Source organism: Lagenorhynchus albirostris, chromosome 4 (assembly GCF_949774975.1).
Source record: "Lagenorhynchus albirostris chromosome 4, mLagAlb1.1, whole genome shotgun sequence".
NCBI classification, from domain to species: Eukaryota; Metazoa; Chordata; class Mammalia; order Artiodactyla; family Delphinidae; genus Lagenorhynchus; species Lagenorhynchus albirostris.
The window spans coordinates 47,755,931-47,783,598 of record NC_083098.1 but is presented as its reverse complement, the minus strand read 5'-3'; the positions used below and the strand labels follow the sequence as shown (position 1 = coordinate 47,783,598).

Below are 27,668 nucleotides of genomic sequence, written 5' to 3'. Positions count from 1 at the left end.
CATTTTGATTGGAACTGTGAAGATGGTCAAGGAAAGATGCTGAGCTCAGCTCAAAGTCTCAAACTTAACATGTCCAGAACCACACTCCTGCATCCATCAACTATCACCCCCAATCCGAAGTATCTCTTGGCAGTCTTATTTTTGTCAGGGTATAGAAATTCTATTCAATCAGTTGCTCAAGCCAAAAACCTTCAGGTCACCCTGAACGCCCTCTTTCTGTCACATCCCACACCTAATTATCAACAAACGTTATCAATTCTACTCAAAATGCACTCAGAATGTGATCATTTCTCACTCTGCTCAATGCCACTATCTCTATCCAAATCACTATTTTTTTCTAATAAAATTAATGGCTAAAATACACATAAAATGAACTCCTGGGTTAAACGTAAATATTAAACTTCATCTCCAAAATTATTTTTTCTGTTATTTAAAAATTTAGTAGTCAAATATTTAAAGTTTGACATTATATATAAGAATTATAATTTCTTGTCACTATAGCGCACATTTGCAATTCCAAATGGATCTGACTTTTTTTTTTAACATCTTTATTGGACTATAATTGCTGTACAAGGGTGTGTTAGTTTCTGCTTTATAACAAAGTGAACCAGCTATACATATACATATACTCCATATCTCCTCCCTTTTGCGCCTGCCTACCACTCTCCCTATCCCCCCCCCCCAGGTGGTCACAAAGCACCAAGCTGATCTCCCTGTGCTACGTGGTTGCTTCCCACTAGCTATCTATTTTACATTTGGTAGTGTATATATGTCCATGCCACTCTCTCACTTCATCCCAGCTTACCGTTCCCCCTCCCCGTGTCCTCAAGTCCATTCTCTCTGTCTGTGTCTTTATTCTTTTCCTGCCCCTAGGTTCATCAGAACCATTTTTTTTTTTTAGATTCCATATATTTGTGTTAGTATACGGTATTTGTTTTTCTCTTTCTGACTTACTTCACTCTCTATGACAGACTCTAGGTCCATCCACCTCACCACAAATAACTCAATTGTGTTTCTTTTTATAGCTGAATAATATTCCATTGTATATATGTGACACATCTTCTTTATCCATTTATCTGTTGATGGACACTTAGGTTGCTTCGATATCCTGGATATTGTAAATAGGGCTGCAATGAACATTGTGGTACATGACTCTTTTTGAATTACAGTATTCTCAGGGTATATGTCCAGTAGTGGCATTGCTGGGTCATATGGTAGTTCCATTTTTAGTTTTTTATGGAACTTCCTTAGGTTCTCCATAGTTGCTGTATCAATTTACTTTCCCACAAACAGTGCAAGAGGGTTCCCTTTTCTCCACACCCTCTCCAGCATTTATTGTTTATAGATTTTCTGATGATGCCCATTCTAACCTGTGTGAGGTGATACCTCATTGTAGTTTTGATTTGAATTTCTCTAATAATTAGTGATGTTGAGCACCCTTTCATGTGTTTGTTGGCAATGTGTTTATCTTCTTTGGAGAAATGTCTATTTAGGTATCCTGCCCATTTTTGGATTGTGTTGATTGCTTTTTTGATATTGAGCTGCATGAGCTGCTTGTAAATTTTAGAGGTTAATCCTTTGTCAGTTGCTTCATTTGCAAACATTTCCTCCCATTCTGAGGGTTGTCTTTTCATCTTGTTTATGGTTTCCTTTGCTGTGCAAGAGGTTTTAAGTTTCATTAGGTCCCAATTGTTTATTTTTGTATTTATTTCCGTTTCTCTAGGGGTCAAAAAGTATCTTGCTGTGATTTATGTCATAGAGTGTTCTGCCTATGTTTTCCTCTAAGAGTTTTATAGTGTCTGGCCTTACATTTAGGTCTTTAATCCATTTTGAGTTTATTTTTGCATATAGTGTTAAGGAGTGTTCTAATTTCCTTCTTTTCACGATGTAGCTGTCCAGTTTTCCCAGCACCACTTATTGAAGAGGCTGTCATTTCTCCACTGTATATTCTTGCCTCCTTTATCAAAAATAAGGTGACCATATGTGCGTGGGTTTATCTCTGGGTTTTCTATCCTGTTCCATTGATCTATATTTCTGTTTGTGTGCCAGTACCATGCTGTCTTGATTACTGTAGCTTTGTAGTATAGTCTGAAGTCTGGGAGCCTGATTCCTCCAGCTGCGTTTTTCTTTCTCAAGATTGCTTTGGCTATTCAGGGTCTTTTGTGTTTCCATACAGATTGTGAAATTTTTTGTTCTACTTCTGTAAAAAATGCCACTGGTAGTTTGATAGGGATTGCATTGAATCTGTAGATTGCTTTGGGTAGTAGATTCATTTTCACAATGTTGATTCTTCCAGTCCAAGAACATAGTATATCTCTCCATCTGTTTGTATTATCTTTAATTTCCTTCATCAGTGTCTTATAGTTTTCTGCATACAGGTCTTTTGTCTCCTTAGGTAGGTTTATTCCTAGGTATTTTATTCTTTTTGTTGCAGTGGTAAATGGGAGTGTTTCCTTCATTTCTCTGTCAGATTTTTCATCATTTTTGTATAGGAATGCAAAAGATTTCTGTGCATTCATTTTGTATCCTGCTACTTTACCAAATTCATTTATTAACTCTAGTAGTTTTCTGGTAGCATCTTTAGGATTCTCTATGTATAGTAGCATGTCATCTGCAAACAGTGAGAGCTTTACTTCTTCTTTTCCAATTTGGATTCCTTTTATTTCTTTACTTCTCTGATTGCTGTGGCTAAAACTTCCAAAACTATGTTGAATAATACTGGTGAGAGTGGACAACCTTGTATTGTTCTTGATCTTAGTGGAAATAGTTTCAGTTTTTCACCATTGAGAACGATGTTGGCTGTGGGTTTGTCATATACGGCCTTTATTATGTTGAGGTAAGTTCCCTCTATGCTTACTTTCTGGAGGGTTTTTATCATATATAGGTTATGAATTTTGTCGAAAGCTTTTTCTACATCTACTGTGATGATTGTATGGTTTTTCTCCTTCTATTTGTTAATATGTTAATATGGTTTATCACATTGATTGATTTGCGTATAATGAAGAATCCTCGCATACCTGGGATAAACCCCACTTGATCATGGTGTATGATCCTTTTAATATCCTGTTGGATTCTGCTTGCCAGTATTTTGTTGAGGATTTTTGCATCTATGTTCATCAGTGATATTGGCCTGTAGTTTTCTTTCTTTGTGACATCTTTGTCTGGTTTTGGTATCAGGGTGATGGTGGCCTCATAGAATGAGTTTGAGAGTGTTCCTCCCTCTGCTATATTTTGGAAGAGCTTGAGAAGGAAAGGTGTTAGCTCTTCTCTAAATGTTTGATAGAATTCGCCTATAAGTTTTTGACTATAATGACTTCAAATATTTTCTCAGGTCCTTTCTCTCTCTCTTCTCCTTCTGGGACCCGCATAATGCGAATGTTGGTGTGTTTAATGTTGTCCCAGAGGTCTCTTAGTCTAGCTTCATTTCTTTTCATTCTTTTTTCTTTATTCTCTTCTGCGGCAGTGAACTCCACCATTTTGTCTTCCAGGTCATTTATCTGTTCTTCTGCCTCAGTTATTCTGCTATTGATTCCTTCTAGTGAATTTTTCATTTCAGTTATTGTATTGTTCATCTCTGCTTGTTTGTTCTTTAATTATTCTAAGTCATTGTTAAACATTTCTTGCATCTTCTTGATCTTTGCCTCTATTCTTTTCCCGAGGTCCTAGATCATCTTCACTATCATTATTCTGAATTCTTTTTCTGGAAAATTGCCTATCTACACTACATTTAGTTGGTTTTTCTTTTTTAGGGTTTTATCTTGTTTGTTCATCTGGTACATAGTTCTCTGCCCCTTCATTTTGTCTATCTTTCTGTGAATGTGGTTTTTGTTCCACAGGCTGCAGAATGGTAGTTCTTCTTGCTTCTGCTGTCTGCCCTCTCTGTCAAATTTTTACTGAGTATCTTCTATGTGTTTGGCTTTGGGCAAGATACCAAAGATACAGCAGTGAATAAAAAAAAAAACTCCCTGCCTTCATGAAGCTTATATCCTACTTAGGGGTGAGAATACATACATACATATATATATATGGCAGTGCCCCAGAGATCATCCTTTGGTGTGTGGCCAGGATCCCCTCTTCATCTTGGACTCTGCCTTCAAGGTCAGAGAGAGTTGGACTTGCTTCACCTTTATTCCTGGCATCTCTGAACTTTGTGTGATCAATAACCTCAGGATCACATGTGTTACCATCATGCGTAGTCAGGAAAACTAAGTAATTCAAGGAAGTATGAATTTCAGACTTATTGTTAATATATAAAATCACTATTAAATATCCATAGCACTTCTTTGGAGGGAAAATTTCAGTATGTGTTTTATATGCTGAAATTTTATAAGTTGATTGAAGTATAAATGTATTTGTACTATTATAAGAGTAAAATAATTAGTGATGGTGGTCAAAGTTGTAATTTTATGTAAAAAAGCAAACTATTTTCAAATGGTTTAACAGGGGAAAAGATTGATAGTTAATACAAATTATGAGAGTGTGTTATCTATATAATTTTGGAAAGAATATTATATATATCTTTGTACTAACAAATGTTTATAAAAATATTGAATATTATTAAACTGCTAATAATAGTTGAATTGTAGTAAGGTGAATAATGATGAGGATGCTTAGGATATATCATTATTATAATCCTTGTAGTTTATATGCTAGTATTCATAACATTAAGCAAAATAATTTCACACATTATTTTGTATCTCTCGCTTTCTCACAGAGAGACAAAATGAAAAGGTATAGGACTATGCACCAGATGAAGGAACAAGATAAAATGCCAGAAAAACAATTAAATGAAGTGGAGATAGGCAACCTTCCAGAAAAAGATTCAGAATAATGATAGTGAAGATGATCCAGGACCTCAGAAAAAGAATGGACGGAAAGATCAAGAAGATGCAAGAAATGTTTAACAAAGACCTAGAAGAATTAAAGAACAAACACCTAAAAGAATTAAAGAACAAACAAGCAGAGATGAACAATACAATAACTGAAATGAAAAATTCACTACAAGGAAGCAACAGCAGGAAAACTGTGGCAAAAGAACTGATAAGTGACCTGGACGAAGGAATGGTGGAATTCACTGCCATGGAACAGAATAAAGAAAAAAGAATGAAAAGAAATGAAGACAGTCTAAGAGACCTCTGGGACAACATTAAATGCATCAACATCCACATTATAGGGGTCCCAGAAGGAGAAGAGAGAGAGAAAGGACCCGAGATTATAATCGAAAATTTCCCTAATATTGAAAAAGAAATAGCCACCCAAGTCCAGGAAGTGCAGAGACTCCCAAGCAGGATAGACCCAAGGGGAAACATGCCAAGAAATATAGTAATCAAATAGAACAAAATTAAAGACAAAGAAAAATTATTAAAAGCAACAAGGGGAAAATGACAAATAAGATACAAGGGAACTCCCATAAGGTTAACAGCTGATTTCTCAGCAGAAACTCTACAACCAGAAGGGAGTGGCATGATATACTTCAAGTGATGAAAGGGAAGAATCTACAGCCAAGATTACTCTACCTGGCAAGGATCTCATTCAGATTCGACAGAGAAATCAAAAGCTTTACAGAAAAGCAAAAGCTAAGAGAATTCAGCACCACCAAACCGGCTCTACAACAAATGCTAAAGGAACTTCTCTAAGTGGGAAACACAAGAGAAGAAAAGGACCTACAAAAACAAACCCAAAACAATTAAGAAAATGATAATAGTAAAATACATATCAATAATTACCTTAAATGTGAATGGATTAAATGCTCCAACCAAAAGACACAGGCTCACTGAATGGATACAAAAACAAGACCCATATATATGCTGTCTACAAGAGACCCACCTCAGACCTAGGGACATAAACAGACTGAAAGTGAGGGATGGAAAAAGATATTCCATGCAAATGGAAATCAAAAGAAAGCTGGAGTAGCAATACTCATATCAGATAAAATAGACTTTAAAATAATGTTACAAGAGACAAGGAAGGTTACTACATAATGATCAAGGGATCAATCCAAGAAGAAGATATAACAATTGTAAATATTTATTCACCCAACATAGGAGCACCTCAATATATAAGACAACTGCTAATAGCTCTAAAAGAGGAAATCGACAGTAACGCAATAATAGTGGGGACTTTAACACCTCACTTACACCAATGGACAGATCATCCAGACAGAAAATTAATAAGGAAACACAAGCTTTAACTGACACAATAGACCAGATAGATTTAACTGATATTTATAGGACATTTCATCCAAAAAAAGTAGATTACACTTTCTTCTCAAGTGCACACGGAACATTCTCCAGGATAGATCACATCTTGGGTCACAAATCAAGCCTCAGTAAATTTAAGAAAATTGAAATCATGTCAAGCATCTTTTCTGACCACAACGCTAAGAGATTAGAAATAAAAAAAAGTAAAAAACACAAACACATGGAGGCTAAACAATACGTTACTAAATAACCAAGAGATCACTGAAAAAATCAAAGAGGAAATAAAAAATAAAGACAAATGACGACAAAAACACAATGATCTAAAACCTATGGGAGCAGCAAAAGCAGTTCTAATAGGGAAGTTTATAACAATACAATCCTACCTGAAGAAACAAGAAAAATCTCAAATAAACAGTCTAACCTCACACTTAAAAAAGAATAACAAACAAAACCCCAAATTAGAAGTAAGAAATCATAAAAATCAGAGCAGAAATGAAATAGGAACAAAGAAAACAATAGCAAAGATCAATAAAATTAAAATCTGGTTCTTTGAGAAGATAAACTAAATTGATAAATCTTTAGCCAGACTCATCAAGAGGGAGAGAACTCAAATCAATAAAATTAGAAATGAAAAAGGAGAAGTTACAACAGACACCGTAGAATTACAAGGCATCATAAGAGACTGCAACAAGAAACTCTATACCAATAAAATGAACAACCTGGAAGAAATGGACAAATTCTTAGAAAAGTATAACCCTCCAAGACTAAACCAGGAAGAAATAGAAAATATGAACGGACCAATCACAAGCACTGAAAACTGTGATTAAAAATCTTCCAACAAACAGAAGTCCAGGACCAGATGGCTTCACAGATGAATTCTATCAAACATTTTGATACGAGCTAAAACCCATCCTTCTCAAACTCTTCCAAAAAACTGCAGAGGAAGTAACACTCCCAAATTCATTCTAAGAGGCCACCATCACCCTGATACCAAAACCAGACAGAGATACTACAAAAATAGAAAATTACTGACCAATATCACTGATGAATATAGATGCAAATATCCTCAACAAAATACTAGCAAACAGCATCCAACAACACATTAAAATGATCAGATACCATGGTCAAGTGGGATTTATCCCAGGGATGCAAGGATTCTTCAATATAAGCAAATCAATCAATGTGATACACCATTTTAACAAATTGAAGAATAAAACCCATATGATCATCTCAATAGATGCAGAAAAAGCTTTTGACAAAATTCAACACCGATTTTTGATAAAAACTCTCCAGAAAGTGGGCATAGAGGGAACCTCCCTCAACATAATAAAGGGCATATACGGCAAACCCACAACAAACATCATTCTCAATGGTGAAAAACTGAAAACATTTCCTCTAAGATCAGGAAAAAGACAAGGATGTCCATTCTCACCACTATTATTCAACATAGTTTTGGAAGTCCTAGCCACAGCAATCAAAGAAGAAAAAGAAATAAAAGGAATACAAATTGGAAGAGAAGAAGTTAAACTGTCACTGTTTGCAGATGACATGATATTATGCATAGTGGATCCTAAAGATGCCATCAGAAAACTACTAGAGCTAATCAATGAATTTGGTAATGTTGCAGGATACAAAAGTAATGCACAGAAATCTCTTGAATTCCTATACACTAACAATGAAAGATCAGGAGGAGAAATTCAGGAAATGATCCCATTCACCATTGCAACAAAAAGAACAAAATATCTAGGAATAAGCCTACCTAAAGAGGTAAAAGACCTGTAGTCAGAAAAGTATAAGACACTGATGAAAGAAATCAAAGATGACACAAAGAGATGGAGAGATATACCATGTTCTTGGACTGGAAGAATCAACATTGTGAAAATGAGTCTACTACCCAAAGCAATCTACAGACTCAATGCAATCCCTATCAAATTACCAATGGCATTTTTTACAGAACTAGAACAAAAAATCTTAAAATTTGTATGGAGACACAAAAGACCCTAAATAGCCAAAGCAATCTTGAGGGAAAAAAGTGGAGCTGGAGGAATCAGACTCTCTGAATTCAGACTATATTACAAAGCTACAGTAAAGACATTTGGTACTGTCACAAAAACAGAAACATAGATCAATGGAACAGGATAGAAAGCCCAGAAATAAACCCATGTACATATGGTCACCTTACTTTTGATAAAGGAGGCAAGAATATTCAATGGAGAAAAGATAGCCTCTTCAATAAGTGGTGCTGGGAAAACTGGACAGCTACTTATAAAAGAATGAAATTAGAACCCTCCTTAACACCATACACAAAAATAAACTCAAAATGGATTAAAGACCTAAATGTAAGGCCAGACACTATAAAACTCTTAGAGGAAAACATAGGCAGAACACTCTATGACATAAATCACAGCAAAATCCTTTTTGACCCACCTCCTAGAGAAATGGAAATAAAAACAAAAATAAACAAGTGAAACCTAATGAAACTTAAAAGCTTTTGCCCAGCAAAGGAAACTATGAAACAAGATGAAAAGACAACTCTCAGAATGGGAGAAAATATTTGCAAATGAATCAATGGACAAAGGATTAATCTCCAAAATATATAAACAGATCATGCAGCTCAACATTAAAAAAACAAACAACCCAATACAAAAATGGGCAGAAGACCTAGATAGACATTTCTCCAAAGAAGATATACAGGTTGCCAACAAACACATGAAAGGATGCTCAACATCACTAATCATTAGCAAAAAGGAAATCAAAAGTACAATGAGGTATCACCTCACACCAGTTAGAATGGGCATCATCAGAAAATCTACAAACAAAAGCTGGAGAGGGTGTGGAGAAAAGGGAACCCTCTTCTACTGTTGGTGGGAATGTAAATTGATACAGCCACTATGGAGAACAGTATGGAGGTTCCTTAAAAAACTAAAAATAGAATTAACATAGGACCCAGCAATCCCACTACTGGGCATATACCCAGAGAAAACCATAATTTAAAAAGACACATGCACCCCAATATTCATTGCAGCACTATTTACAATAGCCACATCATGGAAGCAACCTAAATGCCTATTGACAGATGAATGAGTAAAGAAGATGTGGTATATACATACAATGGAATATTACTCAGCCATAAAAAGGAACGAAATTAGGTCATTTGTAGAGACGTGGATGGGTCTAGAAACTGCCATACAGAGTGAAGTAAGTCAGAAAGAGAAAAACAAATATGTTTTTTAAACATATTTGTTAACACATATATGTGGAATCTAGAAACACATATATGTGGAATCTCAAAAAATGGTATAGATGAACTGGCTTGCAAGGCAGAAATAGAGACACAGATGTAGAGGACAAATGTATGGACACCAAGTTGGGAAAGTCGGTGGGAGGGGATCAATTGGGAGATTGGGGTTGACATATATACACGAATATGTATAAAATAGGTAACTAATAAGAAGCTGCTGTATAAAAATAATAATAATAATAAAATAAAATTCAAAAAAGATTTAAAAATATTTGACAAGTGAATGAATGAATAGTATGCAGCTGTTATAAAGAATAAAACTATCTGTGATAGTTCCTCCTTATCCACAGGGAATACATTCTAAGACCCCCTAAGACAGTCAATGCCTGAAACCATAGATAGTACCAAACCCTATATATATGTACTATGTATTTTCCTATACATAATACCTAGGACAAAATTTAATTTATACATTAGACACAGTAACAGATTAACCACAATAATAAAGTAGAATAATTTTAATGATATACTGTAATAAAAATTATGCGATGGGCTTCCCTGGTGGCGCAGTGGTTGAGAATCTGCCTGCTAATGCAGGGGACACGGGTTTGAGCCCTGGTCTGGGAGGATCCCATATGCCACAGAGCAACTGGGCCCGTGAGCCACAACTACCTAGCCTGCGCGTCTGGAGCCTGTGCTCCACAACAAGAGAGGCCACGATAGTGAGAGGCCAGCACACTGCGATGAAGAGTGGCCCCCGCTTGCCACAACTAGAGAAAGCCCTCGCACAGAAACGAAGATGCAACACAGCAAAAATAAATTAATTAATAAACTCCTACCCCCAACATCTTGTTTAAAAAAAAAAAAAGTTATGTGAATGTGACCCCTCTCTCACTCACTCTCTCTCGAAGTATCTTATTTTACAAATTGAATGCCTTTTCTATCCTAACTAGGCACTTATCCTGCACTGTGGCTTAACTTTTCTAGTTTGAGGTGTGACAGCAAAACTAGCACTAATTTCTTTTTCCTTCTTCACAATTTCAAAGATAGAAGATTCATTCTTACGGTAGATCTTAGCAAACTCAGCATAAGGTGTTTTTCTTTCTTTTCTTTTTAAGTCAACAACTTTCAACTTTTCGCTTATAGGAAACACTTAATGGCTTCTCTTTGGCGAATATGAATTGCCAACATCACTACTCTTGCACATTAGGGCCTTTATCACATAAAATAAAGGTGACTTGAGCACAGGCACTGTGATACTGCAACAGTCGACCTGATAACCCAGATGGCTAATAAATGACTACTGGGTGGGATACACTGGACAAAGGGATGATTCATGTCCCAAGTGGGACAAAACAAGATAGTGAGAGATTTCATCACACTACTCAGAACAGTGCACAAATTAAAACTTATGCATTGTTTATTTCTGCAATTTTCCATTTAATATTTTTGTACTGCAGTTGGCCGAGGGTAACCAAAATTTTCAAAAGTGAAACCACAACTGTACTTATATTGACCCAAAAGGATGTCTACAACATACTTACAGAGTAATATGCCTTTTATATAGATAGTTACTTTACTGGCTATAGTAGCTTTTTTTTTTTTATGCTAGCTATAGTACCTTAAGGAACTGGCTTAAAGTGTGGGATATGGGAGGACTCATCAAATACATTTTGAACAAATGAATTAATGAAATGAATTGACTACAATAGCTTCTATATAGTTGCACTTGCTTCCTCCAGGCTTTCAATCGTCCAAACTATCCTCTTCCATTCATTCATTCATCCATTTATTAATATGTTCATGCAATCAATGCCATAAGAGTGATCTAACATGCAAATCTGATGACATTTTCCTGCCCAAAAATCTTTAATGGCTCCCTATTACCTCCAGGATACATCCTAGCAACTGTAATAGGGCACTTAACACTTTTTATCATCTGATCTCAGCAAATCAAAGCAGACATACCTCTTGCAATTGCCCCCTGCCCATTTCCTCATGCCCTCCCCATGACTTCAGTATTACCAACACAAATTACTTCTAATTCGCTAAACATACTAATACCATATCCCTTCATTTTTTCTAATGAGTAATCTGTTGCCACTCTTACCTTTGTTGTTCTATATTTAACATGTCTTTTTTCTCTGTCTGTTTTTAAGATTTTGTCTTTATCATTGGTTTGAGCAATTTGATTATTATGTGCCTTCATGTAGCTTTCTTCATATTTCTTGTGCTCAGATTTCATTTAAAGTTTGTTTTTTTTTTTTTTTTTTTTTGCCATACGCAGGCCTCTCACTGTTGTGGCCTCTCCCGTTGCGGAGCACACGCTCTGTTCGCGCAGGCTCAGCGGCCATGGCTCACAGGCCCAGCCACTCCGCGGCATGTGGGATCCTCCTGGACCGGGGCACAAACCCATGTCCCCTGCATCGGCAGGCGGACTCTCAACTACTGCGCAACCAGGGAAGCCCCATTTAAAGTTTTTATTAAATTTGGAAAATTTTCAGCAATTATGTCTTCAAATATTTTTGTCCCCACCCCCAATCCTTTCTCTCCTATGAGACTCCAATTCCATGTATATTAGCTACTTGAAGTTCTCCCACAGCTACTGATGCTCTTTTCATTTAAAACAATTTTTTCTCTCTGGTTTCATTTTGGATAGTTTCTATTTCAGTGTCTTCAAGTTACTTATCTTTTTTTCTTATGTATAATCTCCCATTAAATACATTGTGGTTTTTATCTCAAGCCTTATAGTTTTCGTCTCTAGAAGCTCAATTTGGGTCTTTCTTATATCTTCTATTTCTCTACTTAACTGTTTGAACATATGGAATAGCCATAACTGTTTAAATGTACTTGTTTGCTAATTCTGACATCTCTGTCAGTTCCAGGTTGGTTTTGATTGATTAACTATTTTCCTCCTTATAGATCACGTTTTCCTGCTTCTTTGTATGACTTGTAATCTTTGTTTGAATGACAGACATTGTGAATTTTAACTTGCTGGGTACTGAGTATTTTTGTACCCGTATAAATATTCAAGAAATATGCCTGGGATGCAGTTAGTTACTCAGAAACAGTTTGATCTTTATTGGGTCTTGCTTTTATGATTTGTTATGCAGGTCCCAAATGGTCCCATCTAGGATTAATTAATCTCTGCTACTGAGTTTTCAACACAATTGCCCATAAACTATAAATTTTTCCAGTCTGGCTTATGGGAATAAACAATATTCCTGGAACTGTGTTAGTGCCAGGGACTGTTTTCTAATCCTTTTGAATTGTTTCCCCCTCTAACTCCCTTGAGTAGTTTTCTTACACACATGCACTGATAAGTAATCTATTGATTATTCAAAGAAAAGCTTTTGAAACTCTCCAGGGTTCTCCCTCTGTGCAGCTAACTCCTCTTTGTTACTTTTTCAAACTCTAGCTACCTTGGTTTCCCCAGACTCATATTTCCATCTCCTCAACTTAGGAAGTCTGCCAATCTCCACCTGGGTTCCCCCTCTGTTATGTTTTTAATACTCACCTTTATTAATTTTGTCCTTAATGCACACTGAAGTTTTTGGATCAGAGACAGATTTCTCATTATACTCACAGCCAGATCAAGAGAGTAATATTGCAGTGTCACTCCCCCATATCTCCAAAGTAACATGATGAGAACCAGATATAAAAATTTGTCCTATACGGATGGCAAGCACACCCCACAGGTGAGGAACACAGGAAAATAAGTTGCCTGTTCTTGTATACAGGAGAAAGAGGCAGCTGCCTCCCCTTCCACATCTGAGAGTCTCCTACGAAATGTCTTGCTCTAACGTTTTGGAATATAAATAAATCTCTCCAGGGAAAAAAGAATTCCTATGTCTCCAGATTTACAACTCAGAGATGTTTCCAAGTTCCAGGTTTCATCCCCTCTTGAAATGTAAACACGTATCTCTGGCATTAGGTAAATCTCTCTGGAGATCTCACTCTCTATACAGTTTTAAATTAACTTCTAAGACTAGCTCTCAGATCACACTCCAAGTTTCAGTAAAATTTGTTCAGAAATCCCTAACTGTGTAGAAACGTAAACATATTTTCTCTGTAATCCCACATCCTCCCTATGCCATGACCTGGAAACTCTTAAAACAGTTAAGCTGAAACAATTGTATGATTTATTCGTTTCCCATCTCTCAGGGATCACTATCCTTTGTTGCATGATGTTCTGTAACTTGAAAACTGTTGTTCTATATATTTTCTCTAGTTTTATTGGTTGGTCCAGGGGGGAGAGTCAATCTAGTTCCTGTTATTCCATCTTGGAAGGGAGTAGAAGTCCCATGCTGCTTTATGGTTCCTTGACTTTGCACTTACTCTTGCCTCTGTTTAGTATACACTCCACCACCAAAAACCACCCCATTCTTACCATCCACCTGTCAAATTTTACATCTTTCAAGTCTCACTTCAGGGCACTCACTTATATGTAAGTTTTTCTTGACTCTCTCATGCATGTTTGGGTGCCTATAGTGGGCATGGTTGGTTCCTGCAAATACGCATCCTGTCCCCACTTCTAATATAAACTTCATTCTAACATAACCCTTCTCCATGCATCCATGTACTTCAAAAGAGGTTAATCTCATCCCTGCTCCAGATTTTAAGGGTAATTTCATTCTTCTTGGCAGTGATTTGTACCGGATAGGCACATAACCTATGTCTGGCCAGTGAGATGAGAGAAGTTGGCTAGTGAACTTCCAGAAAAAGCTTCTTTGCTCCTAAAAAGACATACAGAAAGAAATGGGTTTGGTTTTTTTTCTTTCTTCTTCTACACATTATCATGTTTGGATGTGCCTGGATATTGTGTCTCCTTACTAACAGTCTGAGAATGAAGCCAACACTGTTAGAACAGAAAGGTGGAAAGAATCTGGGTCCTTGATGGCATCCTTGGGCAGGAGAGTGTCTCAACATAGTGATGTGCAATAATAAATTTTCAAAGTACTTGACAATTTGAGCTGAGTTTCTATTTCTTTCAGACAAAAACATCCTCACCAATGAACTACCTTTATCCCCGAGCTCCTGTATCATCTTATACGTGTTGGGTTTTCAGTTGTTGTTGGTTGCACATTTATCTTCCCTCTAGACTCCAAAGCTCTTTGAGAGCCAAGAGAACGCAGTGCATCTTATCTCTTTAGAACCAGGACCTGATAGGGATGCAAGGCATGCTGAATGAATGATTGTTCATGTGTCAGTCTCCTCAAAATGTTGTAAGATTTCTATCAATGCTAATACATTTATATAATAGTATATAAGAATATTTATTAAAAACTTCACTGTATGCCAACCATGCATAATCTCATGCAATCTTCCCAACAACCCTCCGGAATAGATACAATCACAGTGTTGCATTCATTTTATACTAGGATAATGAAGGTTGGGAGAGTTCACTAACTTGCCCAATCCTATACAGCTAGGAAGTGATGGAACCTGGACTAGTACCTGTCAGGAGCTCAGCAAAGCTATCAGGTATCAAAGTGGCCAATTAAACCAACAAGCAAAAAAGGAAGTAGCAGTGAACCTTTAATCACTCACTACCACAGTACAAGAGGCTCAAACAAGAGAAAGCACCAAGTGCCCCCTATTCCTTTTCTCCCTTTGAAATGGCACACTTGTCAAGAGTCAGGTGAACTCATGAAGATGGGGTTGCCTCACAGTTGAGAGGCCCCAAACAAAAGGCTCCTGCAGTTTTATGGACCCTGGGGCCAGGGCAGAGGTGGGAAGAGCTAGGAGTATGGAAGTACTGAGTCAGAGTGGGGAAAAGTGTCTTCAAGGTTTCCCCCTCCTCCTACCCCCACCCATAAGGAGGCCTTGGCAAAGGCATCTGAAGAAGATCTCAGACCGAGTCCCAAAATAAAGAAACCTAGGACTGAAGGTGCCTGGGCCAGGAATGCACAGATGCAAAGAGCATGACCAGCCAGAGGGGCGAGTCTTTGACTGCGTCTCCCTTCAGTGAAACTGTTTTGCACGGCTATGCACACGTGAGACCTGTCAGGTAGAACCTTTGTAATTGCCTTGTGGTTGGGAAGAAAAAAACACACATTGATTTTTTCTGGCCAGGAGCTGGACTCCTCAGGACCCAAGTCTCTTAACCACTAGATCCTTTATTTGAGTAAATGACCTTATTTTATTAATTTCTATCTCCCAGCAAAGTCTAGCACTGGACTTCGGTCCATGATACACATAATAAAGGTGAATTGAATTGAACTGAGTTATAGAGAGTAGAGACAGGGATAGTTGCTGACATTCAAACACTAGCCAGAGATTCTGCCATGGTTTAACTGTATTTCTCCTTAAAGGAATAAACTGATACTTCAGAAGCATAACCCATTAGTTCTGGGAAGATATTTTCAGGATCCTGCTAATGAGAGCTCCTCAATAAATTCCCAAATTCTTCAAAGAGTTCATATTATGCTCAAATAGTCCATTTATTCCCTTTTTTACCTTGTCATTAAACTCATAAGTATTTCAACAACTATCATAAAATTCCAGATTCTTTTCCTTTTTCAACACAAAGCAAGATATCTAGACACTTAATAAATATTAATTAGTGAAGATGATGAAGGTCAACTTGATATGTTTTTCCCCTAATTGCTTTTGAAGACCCTTAGCATCATTTAGCATTTGATTTGAAAGCTTTGGAAGAGCACATTTCAAATCTATATATTGTTAATTAACATTGCTAGGTATTGCCATCTTTCTTTGTTCAAAAGGCTGTGCTGTCATTAATTACATATTCAGAGTGATGGGAATAGATTTAATTTATTCTAAAAATCCTAATTCATTAAACCATTTCTGTACTGCTGAAATCGAGTGATGGCAGAACTGCATTCTGTTCTGGGGTCATTCTTCTTTCTTCTCCCTCCTTCAGTTGGGATAGTGAAGCAGAGTGATACAAATCAGTCTGCAATGCCAAAGGTAGAAGATATACCTTTTATAGCTATAGAACAACAACAACAACATGAAACCCTATCCATTAGTGTCTGGTTTCTCATTCTCCACATATTAGCACATCCCTAAAGAGAGAAACCCAGAGAAGGTGTTAACTGAGAACACAAAGTGAATTTACACATGCATTTTTTAAAAGGAACCTGTCCTTTATAGAAGTTAAATGCTCTCTGGGACTTGTCAACTTTCCAGAACTTCCCCTTGACCAGGGCTGTCTGACATTTTTCCCACCTCTACTCCCTCTTTCAACGTGAACCAGCCCACCACACACACACACACACACACACACACACACACACACACACACAAACACATCTCACTATCTTTAAGTCTTTAAGTAGCCAGATTCTCCAGTGTGTGGAAATGACACCTTAAGAACCTGCTAAGATCACCTGAACCCTAGAGGGAATCAACAGCCGGTTAGATGATACAGAAGAATAGGTCAGCAATTTGGAAGACAAAATAGTGGAAATCACCCAAGCAATGCCTATCAATAATCATTTTTAATGTAAATAAACTAAATGCTACAATCAAAAGACAGAGTGGCTAAAGGAAAAAAAAAATGAGACCCATCTATATGCTGCCTACAAAAGACTCATGTCAGATCTGAAGACACACGCAGATTGAAAGTGAACTGATGGAAAAACTTCCATACAAATATAAACAAAAAACATATAGCTGGGGGTAGCAATATGCATATCAAACAAAGTTGTCCTAACCTGTTCAGGTCACCAGAGTAAAGGTGTTACAATTACTGAACAGCCATCCTCCCTAGCATAGTATTCTCACTCTACACTTTCCAAATGTTAGACAATAATTCCAAGAGACACCTAATTTAGCCCTGGGTTTCTAGCTCCACTTGAGTTTTTATTTTTATTCGTTTTTAAGCTCTCATTTTTTTTATGAGATAGATTTTTTTTTTGGGGGGGTGCTGTGCCAAGTCTTAGTTGTGGTACGTGGGATCTTAATTGTGGCATGCAGGATCTAGTTCCCTGACCAGGGATCTAATCCAGGCCCCTGTATTGGGAGTGTGGAGTCTTAACCGCTGGACCACCAGGGAAGTCCCCACCTGAGTTTTCAAACTTTCAGGTTCAGTTTACTTAACAGATACTTAAAGTAATATTTTACAAAGCAAGTTTCTAGTTTCTCCTCCAATCAGGCTTCTTCACCAGTTAAAGTTATTGTCCTCATTGGGGCCCCTCTTCTCCCTTGTCTGCCCTCCTTTTCCACCATACACCACCCCTTCCTCTCCAAATATTTTGTCTTCTAAGGCATTATGGGTCATAGGCTTGTTATCTTGTGATCACATAAAAAAGATAAAAATAGAGGGCAGAGGACATAGAGTAACTGATGCAGCCACTGGCATCTCCCTTTTAATTTGGAAAGGACATGCACCCTGGCGCCAGGGTTGGGGTGATATTTTGAACTATGAGAAGAGGGGAGATGGAAAGTTCAAGGGAATAGTGTCTTTTGGTACATAAAGGAGGCCTTACTAGAATTGCTCCAAGAATGGAGTCTATGATTTTCTTTTTATTAAATTAGTTGACTGACTAAAGCAAATCACAAATTCCAAAGTGATTCAAATGAAGGAAACATATAAGATTAGCACTGGAAGTTTGCATTTAATTTGGGCATAAACTTCTGATCTTAAACAATCAAAACTAACTCCTTTGATATGCAAAATAGCTCAAAACTATCCTCCTCTGCTTTTCTCTTTCTGGGCAGGAGTTTGCACATATTAGAGCCACTTTAGATGATAAAGAACATCCCTTCATATTTCAAAATATCAATGAAAAAGGAGTCCAAAAATCTGGGCTCTAATTTGCAGTCCCCTTGAATCTGGTGATGTGGATAACCAGCTTTTCTCATGTGCAAAATGAAGATAAGGGTATCTTTATTCACAGAGGTGGTGTATGTAGCCCTTTGTAACCTCTAAAAGGTTATTACATAAATATAAGGGACGATTAGTATGATGATCTAGGCACATTTCCAAAACACTATCACCACTGTCAAAAAGTTGGGAACTATGTGTTGGTGAGCCAGAGTCAAAGTCACTGGCCTACGGAAGGAAGATATTTTCTGCATATAACACACGAGTGTTGCCACCCTGAAAACATAGTCAAGTAAAAAGACTCTGCCAAGAACTGAGACTTGCCCTCATCATTGCTCTGGAAGGTGTAAGTCCTGGCAGCGTTCACTGCCTGAATCTTCTAAGCAAAAGAATCATTTTGACCAGAAACACAACGGAAATAGATTTTTTTCACATATATAATAACTACACTAACACCTAACATTTATGAAATACCTGCTATGTGCCAGGGGCTGTTCCAAGCACTTTACTAGTTTTATCTAATTTAATCCTCCCTGCAAAGTAGGTGCTATTATCATGATTTGCTTCATTTTACAGATGAGACTTTTAAAAGCTAAGTAACTTGCCCCAAGTAATACAGAGATTTGAACTAACACTCTTAGCCACTTCTTTACTCTCCCTTCTTTTAAGATCCAGAAAAGATTTCATCTTTTCAGAGAAATGTGGAAAGTCTGGACCCCTCCCCAGGATTCCTGTAAAATCCCAGGGGTGGGACAGGGCAGGGGGTGCAAGCGGCATTTCTCGGCTCAAGGTTCCCTCTGGCTCTTATCTTCTGCTCATGATCTCCCTGTCTGGGACTATATCAACCCAGAAGTGGACTCAGGCTGCCCATAATTTCCACCCAAAGATTTGAAGGTTTCCAGAGATACAATTTGCAGTACAGCCCAGTAGTGGAAACAACTTGCAATTTAGTTTTAAACAATTCTGTTTCCATGAGTCCCTGGGCAGTTTCCACAGCTTGGGCTCTTGCCTTCTCCCCTGTTGCTCAGCCCTCCTCTCTCCATCTCCCCCCCACCCCCCGTCTCATCCTCAAATTCCTGCCCAATCCTGCTGTCTTTTTTGTTTCGTTAGTTCCTTCCATCCCATACTCACAGGATCTTACTTTGCCCCCAAGTGATTTATCAAGATATTTTTCTACCGCGGAGCAACTAAGCCGGTGCGCCACAACTACTGGGCCTGTGCTCTACAGCCAACAAGCCACAACTACTGAGCCCACGAGCCACAACTACTGAGCCCGCATGCCACAACTACTGAAGCCCATGTGCGTAGAGCCTGTGCTCCGCAACAAGAGAAGCCACCACAATGAGAAGCCCGCGCACTGCAACAAAGGGTAGCCCCCGCTCGCTGAAGAAAGAGAAAGCCTGCACGCAGCAACAAAGACGCAACGCAGCCAAAAATAAATAATTAATTAAAAGTTCTAAGATATATATATTTTTTTCCTAATCAAAGATAGTTCCCTCCATATGAGAAATGACAATGCTAGCGCTGAAGATGAGGATATTTTCACGGTGGTATATATCCATTTAGTAAATGTTTACTCATAGGAAGTAAAAAGACGGGGTGGTAATACATAAAACCAGAGCCATCTTTGATATCTCCAACTCTTGTACTGCTAAACCACCAAAGAATAATTAATAGAGGAAATCATAAACTCAGAGTCACTGTAATTATGATGATCACATTTGTGTAGCTCATTTTAATCTATTATAAACTGATAACAGGAGGAGTACTTTTACACCAAAACATCAAAATAATCTGTCATTAGGAGAGAAAACAACCTGGTGACATGACAACGTGCCGTGTTTTGGAAAAACTACCTTCTTCACCCAAATATTGTGGTAGTTCCTAAGGCTCATAAGATATCCAGCTCAAAGCTAATTCGCTCCAGCTGTCAAGACTGTCAGGCCACACTATCAGCAGCATTGCTGGGTTGTCGATATTTGCTTTACCTTTTCTAACAAAATCAATTGATTGCTCCCACTTTGTTAATGAGTTCACAAAATTATAATTTAATCACGAGCATAGTGGTAAATTAACTCTGTCTTCTTTTTTACTTACCCACTACGATCACTTTTCATCCATTCTTTCATTAGTTTAGTCATCAAATATTTATGAAGAGTTTTCTATGGGTAAAGCTTCAGAGATGCAGGTAGGTAGCATGACAGTAAGCTAGTGTGGAAGTCAAGGTTTACAAATATTTTTAACAGAGGATTATAAACATTATCATTTATTCATTGAACCCATGTTTTGAGGATCACCAACATTTCCAGGCATCTACATTATATTAGTTCATTTAACCTTCACAGCGCCACCACCTGGAGGGAGTATTATTACACTCGTTTTATAGACGTAACTAATGATCAAAGAGGTCAAGTAACTTACCCACAGACATGGGTAAATAAGGGGCAGAGCCCACATCTGAATCCGGGTCTTTGTGACCCCAAGTACTGTGGAAATAAATAGGAGGAGGTTGCTAACTAACTCTGGGCGAGCAGTGAAGACATTCCAGAGGAGCCACTGCTTAACCTGATCTATAAGGAGTCCACCATCTAATAAGGAAAGGGCATGGCATTTACAGTGAAAAAAGTCATATAGACAAAGGCATGATTATGTTGAGCCCTGGCCCTGATTTGATCTTACCAGTACACTGCAGTGGGACACCTCTAATGCTTCCCAGAGTAGACAACATGCTCCTCGAGCACAGGGATCATGCTCTATTTATTTGGTAGTCCTCCCAGAGCCCAGCACAGTCTTACAGAGATGGTGCTTGATTGTTGTTTAAAGAAGTGAGTTAGAGAGTGTGAAGTGATATTTCACTTGCATAATACAGTAAAATTTTTCTTGGGAAATGGCTCTAGTTGACATTCAGTCATTTCCATCCCCAACACCAATGTTAATACCTTTTCTCCCAGGTCTTTGTTAAATCACGATGACACCTACTTAGCAAATAGGAGACACATTCCAATTTTTTAAATCTGTGCATAGCAGAACATACCATCAGAGTTTACCTTTTTAAAAGTTATTTTGTACTACTTCTTTTTGCAAAACATGCAGTTTTATTACATAAAAAATTGAAAAATAATAGTGTTGGTAAAAAAAAACAGTGTGGAATGAGATGAAAGGAAGGAAGGAGGGGAGGGGAGGGAGGGAGAAAGAGAAAGGAAGGAAAAAAGGGAGGGAGGGAGAAAGGGCAAAATACAACTTCTGCTATTAAATTTTTACTCCAGGGCATCTTATAGTGTTTATTTCCTAAAAGGTTCCCAGGTTGTTCTTAGAGTGCTGAGTTAATTCTCTTATCTATCTCCTTTTGAGAGATAATTGCTGGTGTATAATCTTAGCAACATGACTATACCTTTTTGTTATGAGCCAGCAGCCATGAGACTTGGCGCGTGATTCAGTCATGATAGAAATAGCTTTGAGCAGACAGCCTGCCTAAGATAGTATATGCAGGTCTACCACATCACCCTTTGTTAATCATTAATCGTGGTATTACACCTCTGTAAAAATAGCAACAGTGGCTCGCATTACTTATCCAGTTTACTTTGAAGGCAGCTGTACCTCTGTTATCACTTCACAGTAACTCCATGAGGTCTTTCCCAACTGATGCGGTCAAGGTTCAGGCAAGCAAGCAAGAGCCTCAGGGGGACCAAGCTCCAGGCCTAAACCCAAGTCTCCTGATTCCTGGCCTAAACTTCTTTCCATTCATTCAGTCTCCTTGCCCAAGAAGAAAAAATTACCTTAAGGAATTATATTTCAGTTTTTCTCTTTGTCTCTTTCTCTTTCCATTTCTCTGTTTCTTTTACACACACACACACACACACACACACACACATTTTGTCTTGCTTTGCACCCTATTCATGTGGCATTAGGTGGTCTCATTATCATTAGGATAATTGTTTCTCAAGTGGGTGCTGAGGTTCAGAGGTGTCTCACAAAGCTCATCCCAGCACTCTGCCTGCCTTCAAGCTCCTATTATTAGTTGTTATGGTCAGTGGAGTCTACAATTTCATTTCAGACGTGAATTAGCTTTTACTATGCCTTCTTGGCACTAGTCACACTTTTATCATACATTTGATTAGATTTGGGTTTAGATTCCACCTCCACACCCCCAAAATGAAAAGCACTGCTCTGAGAAGTTTCTGGCCTAGAAACTACCCAACACAATCCCAACCACAGGACCATGGAATGGAAAGGATTATTTTATTATACATGTAAGTCCTCTTGGTATTAAGACTGTATGTAGGCTTTCTTCAGCCAGTTTAACTAGTTGGGAATTTTTTTATTCCTTCCTCATATATGTTTTGAAAACATCTTAGAATCTCTCCTCTCCTCTGGCTATACTGAGGTGGTGGAAGATAAGGAACCCACATGCTGTCTGCAGCCCTTACATTAATCATGTGTGGGAGAGGGTTGGGAGGCGCGGAGGTGGGAATAGAGGCAAGAAGGGCATACGTGACAACAGGGCACGGGTCGTTAAGCAGCAGCTGGTGGCCAGTTTGCACAGCTCGACACCTCAAAGGAGACAAGTAATAAATGCCTCCTAAAGTGAACCTCCAATCGTCTGAGAGCAAATGTCTAACTGGTTAAAGCTGATGGGAAAACGCTACAGGCTGGAGGCACTCCTACCAAGATCTGACTTGAGACAGGGCTCAGGGCCACCTTCTTCCCTACATACAGCTCCTCCCTATTATTTGTTTTCACAGTTCCACCCAAAGGGTAGCTAGCTTTCCTGTAATATCTCAAGTCCACTATGGTAACTCAAAGTCCCACAAGTTCTTTTGTTTCGACAAAGAGTTATATAGAATCTACTATGTGCCAAGCATGGTCTCAGGCACTGGAAATCAATAAGGCACAAACCCTGCCCTTGGGAGCTCTCAATCCAACAGGGGAGACAGCAATGTAACATTTATAATCAGGGAGATGCTCAAAATATATAACTAACTTCATACTATGGACACCAGCCAGTCAGAGGGATGTTGGCCAGTGCACCTGGGCATCCTGGCTGCAGGCCAGCTCTGCCTCTACTACCATGTGATAAGAACGGTAACCGAGGTCTCTAGAAGATGCTATGCAAGCTCAGAAAAAGCTCAAGCTACGACATGGTCATAATTCTGTCCCTTCAAGAAGGATGGTTTTAGAACAGTAAGGTGAATAATAATAAAGTTCCAGTAAGTCCCCTACATACGAACGGGTTCCATTCTGAGAGCGAGTTCGTAAGTCCAATTTGTTTGTAAGTCTAACAAAGTTAGCCTAGGTATCCAACTAACACAATTGACTATATAGTACTGTACTGTAATAGGTTTATAATGCTTTTCACAGAAATAATATATAAAAAACAAACAAACAAAAAGTAAACACATTTAATCTTACAGTACAGGACCTTGAAAAGAACAGTAGTGCAGTACGACAGCTGGCATACAGCAGCTGGCATCGAGTGAACAGGCAAGAAGAGTTACTGACCGGAGGAGGGAGAGGAGGTGGGAGACAGGAGAGCTGAAGGATTGTCAGCAATAGGAGATGGAGGGCAAACTGCAACTTCATTCACACCTGACGTTGCATCTTTGAAAGTTGGCAACTTGAAGGTTTGTATGTAGGGGACTTACTGTAATGACAAAATTTCCATATTTAGTACCTACCGTGGGCCAGCTCTATACTAAGAACTTTCCAAGAGCTATTTTATTTGATCCTCACAATATTCCCTTTTAACAAATGAGGAAACTGGGACGTAGATCAGGTGAATTACCAAGATCACACAGGTTTTTAACAGGGTTTGCACACAGTTTAAACCCTAACAATCTGACTCCAGAACTGGCACTTATACCTGAAATTTGACGTTTTGATTCTTCTGGAAAAAGGAGGTAAGAATGGGTTTCTCACCATTTCCTTACTGCAAGAGTGAACTGACAGTATTTTAGGTAGAGATAGATTGGCGAAGTTCTTATTCAAAAAGTCAAACCCTTGGGGCTTCCCTGGTGGCGCAGTGGTTGAGAGTCCGCCTGCTGATGCAGGGGACACAGGTTCGTGCCCATGTCCGGGAAGATCCCACATGCCGCGGAGCGGCTGGGCCCGTGAGCCATGGCCGCTGAGCCTGCGCGTCCAGAGCCCGTGCTCCGCAACGGGAGAGGCCACAACAGTGAGACGCCCGCGTACCGCAAAAAAAAAAAGGTCAAACCCAGGTAACATAAGTAAAGGCAAATACAACATAGGAAAAATCTAACAGTCACTTTTCTTACGAGCCCTTTAGAATGAAGGACAGGCAGATACAGCCATCAGGCAAGCATTGTTTTTTAATCTAAAGAGTCGATCTGATTTACATATACAATCACATAATTTTCTCCTGGAGGCCTTTACAACCAAGGGTGAGGAAATGGCTATGATGTCAGCCCAGGAGAACTATAGCTTCACTTGAAGGCAAAATAGCACAATTAAAAAAAAAAATATTTTCCACATGAATTTCTAAAATATACTTCTCATACTGAAGCCTCTAAGTAATAAGAGAAGGGTGAAAATGTCATCAACAGAACAAATTTTTCATGGTGACCTTCCAAGTGTCCTAAGTTCTCAGGATCACAGGCCACAGGAAATTCATATCTGTGGATTTAATAATAACATCAAAGGATCAAACAGCCTTCCCCATTCTCTTCTGTCAAAATGCAAAGAAAAAGTAAATTCCAAATGTTGAGGTTAAGGATTTCATTGAGGGAAAATCTACTGCTCCAAAAACAAAAAGAAGAAGGAGAAGGAGAAGAAGAAGAAGAATTACCCAGCATAGCCAACACAATGCCGAAGAAGAACAAAGTTGAAGGGTTGACACTACTCTATCTGACCTTTATGCTAGGGGAGATCCAGATGTTTTCAGGCAAGAACCTTGCTTGAAACAGTGATCTTATTCAGTCTTATGGCTGAAATCATGTCTGTGTTGGTGACTCCAAAGTTGATACCTCTCCCCTAAGTGCCAGACTCATATTTCCAACTGCTTATTCAGCATCTTCACTGGGATATCTCACTGACGTCTCCGACTTAACATGTCTAGATCAGAACTCTTAGTTTAATTCCCAAACCACTCTTTCCCATCTCAGAAAATGGCATCACTAACCACCTTGGTGTCTAGTCCCCAAACCTAGACATCATCCTTAAATTATCTCTTTCTCTCAAGCTCCACTTGCCATCAGTTGCTTCTCCTAAACATATGACAAATTTCTTTACTTCTTTCCATTTCTATTACTACTATTCTATTGGAAATAACTGTCTTTTGTATACAGTTTACTGCAAAAGCATCTTGCCTGGTGGCCTGACTTCTCTTGCCCTACATCAATCCATTCTACAAGATGATTTCTTTTGTATACATTTTTTCAAATTTTTATTTTGAACAATCTCAAATTCATAAAAAAAAGTTGCAAGTGTAGTACGAAGAACTTTTCTTTTCTGAACCATTTTAGAGTAAGTATGATATACTTACTGAATACTTTAATGTAAATTTCTTACAAAATACTTTAATGTAAATACTTTAATGTATACTTTAAATACTTGAATGTAAATTTCTTACAAACAAGAGAATTAGCCTATATAATCAAAACACACCTATCAAAACCAGGAAATTAACACTGATACATTGCTGCCACCTAATCTACAGACCCCATTCAGGTTTCACCATTTTTCCCAGTAAGTCATTTATAGGAAAAGATCCAATCCAGAATTACGTGCTGCATTTATTTATTTATTTATTTTTAATTTTTTTTTTTTTTAGAAACTCATGCCTCACTTTATTCCATTTTCATTATAGTCTTGTAAAAAACTAAAACTGTGCAGTACTTATGCATGAATACCCTGTACCACTTCTAAGAAATGCAAAGCACAGATATGATCTCATTGCCTTTCATCAAAACCTCACAGAGTCCCTGTATGAAAGTGCTGTTCTCCCCAAGTCAGAGGTGTGTTACAAAGCTAAAAGTTACCAAACCTGTTCATGGCCTGCCATTTTATGTTGCATTTATTTTTCATGTCCCTTTAGTTTCTAACAATCAGGCATGATTCCTCAGTCTTTCTTTAATTTTCATGGCCTTAATACTTTTGAAGATTATAAACCAGTTTTTGTTTTGCTTTATTTTTCAAAAAGTGTCCCTTTATACTTTGTCTGATGTTTCCACATGATTAGATTCAGATTACTCACCTTTGGCAGGAAAATCACAGAAATACTTTCCATCACGTCCTATCAAGTGCCCCATACTTTTGTCCTCATGCTGGTGATGTCCACTTAGATCATTTGATGCACGTTGTGTGCCAGGCTTTTCCACCCTGAGGTTATCCCCTTTTTCCCTGTAATTAATAAGCATTTTGTGAGGAGCTACTTTGAAACTACATAACTATCCTATTTTAATCAAACTTTCCATTGATATATATTTATTTACTTATTTATACCAGTGTGGACTGATGGATTCCTATTTTATTCAGTGGATTATAAATTTTGCTATCATTACTTGTTCCCAGTTGCTATCATAATTGTACCCCAGAGAGGGATTTATAACAGGTTTATTCTTGGTCTCCCTCCTGGGAATAGAAGCTGCCTGGAAGAGGAAATTTATGGCAATCCTCATTTCTCAGAAGGGTCCACTTTTAGTTAAATAAAGAAAGCTCCAAGAAGGCTTCTTTCTGCATCTGTTGAATCCCAAATATTTTCAGCTTAAAATAATCTATATACCAACTCTGGGGTTCCAAGTGGGTTCCTATACTACCAAGCTCTTTTCCTAAGTGGTTGTACTATTTTGCATTCCCACCATCAGTGGATAAGAGTTCTGGTTGCCCCACATCCTTGCCAACACTTGATATGGTCAAACTTTAATTCTGCCATTCTAGTGGCTAAGTATATAGTAGTATATCACTTTGTGGTTTCAGTCTGCATCTCCATAATAACTAATGATGCTGAGCATCTTTTCATGTGGTTACTAGTCATCTGTATATTTTCTTTGGTTAAGTGTTTGTTCAAATCTTTTCCTTATTTTTACTAAGTCATTTGTCATACTATTATTCAGTTTTAGGAGTAATTTATGTATTCTAGATACAAGCCCTTTGTCAGATATATGTTTTACAGATATTATCTCCCATTCTGTGCCTTGTGTTTTCATATTCATAAGTGTCTCCTTTTGAAGAGCAAATGTTTTCGATTTTAGTGCTGTAAATTTCTCTCTAAGCTGTATCCCACAAAATTTGATATATCATGATGTCATTGAAATCCACTTCAAAATAGTTTCTGAATCCTAAATATCCCATTTGTGGGTCCATTACTCGCCTCCTTCTTAAACCAAAGCCAGAGAAACAATAACTGCAAACATGAGTGATGACAATCAACAGTTTACAAAACATTTCTTCACTTCATTTAAACCTCACAATTCCATTA

General features: G+C 38.0%; 1 long non-coding RNA gene across 1 annotated transcript in view; it reads right to left on the bottom strand.

Moving 5' to 3' along the window:
- The window catches only part of LOC132519788 (uncharacterized), a 187,896-nt gene that overhangs the window by 98,428 nt on the left and 61,800 nt on the right, over window positions 1-27,668 (bottom strand). Inside the window, exon 4 of the long non-coding RNA XR_009540295.1 lies at window positions 26,445-26,590. This is a non-coding gene — a long non-coding RNA (uncharacterized LOC132519788). The remainder of the gene's footprint in view (window positions 1-26,444; window positions 26,591-27,668) is intronic.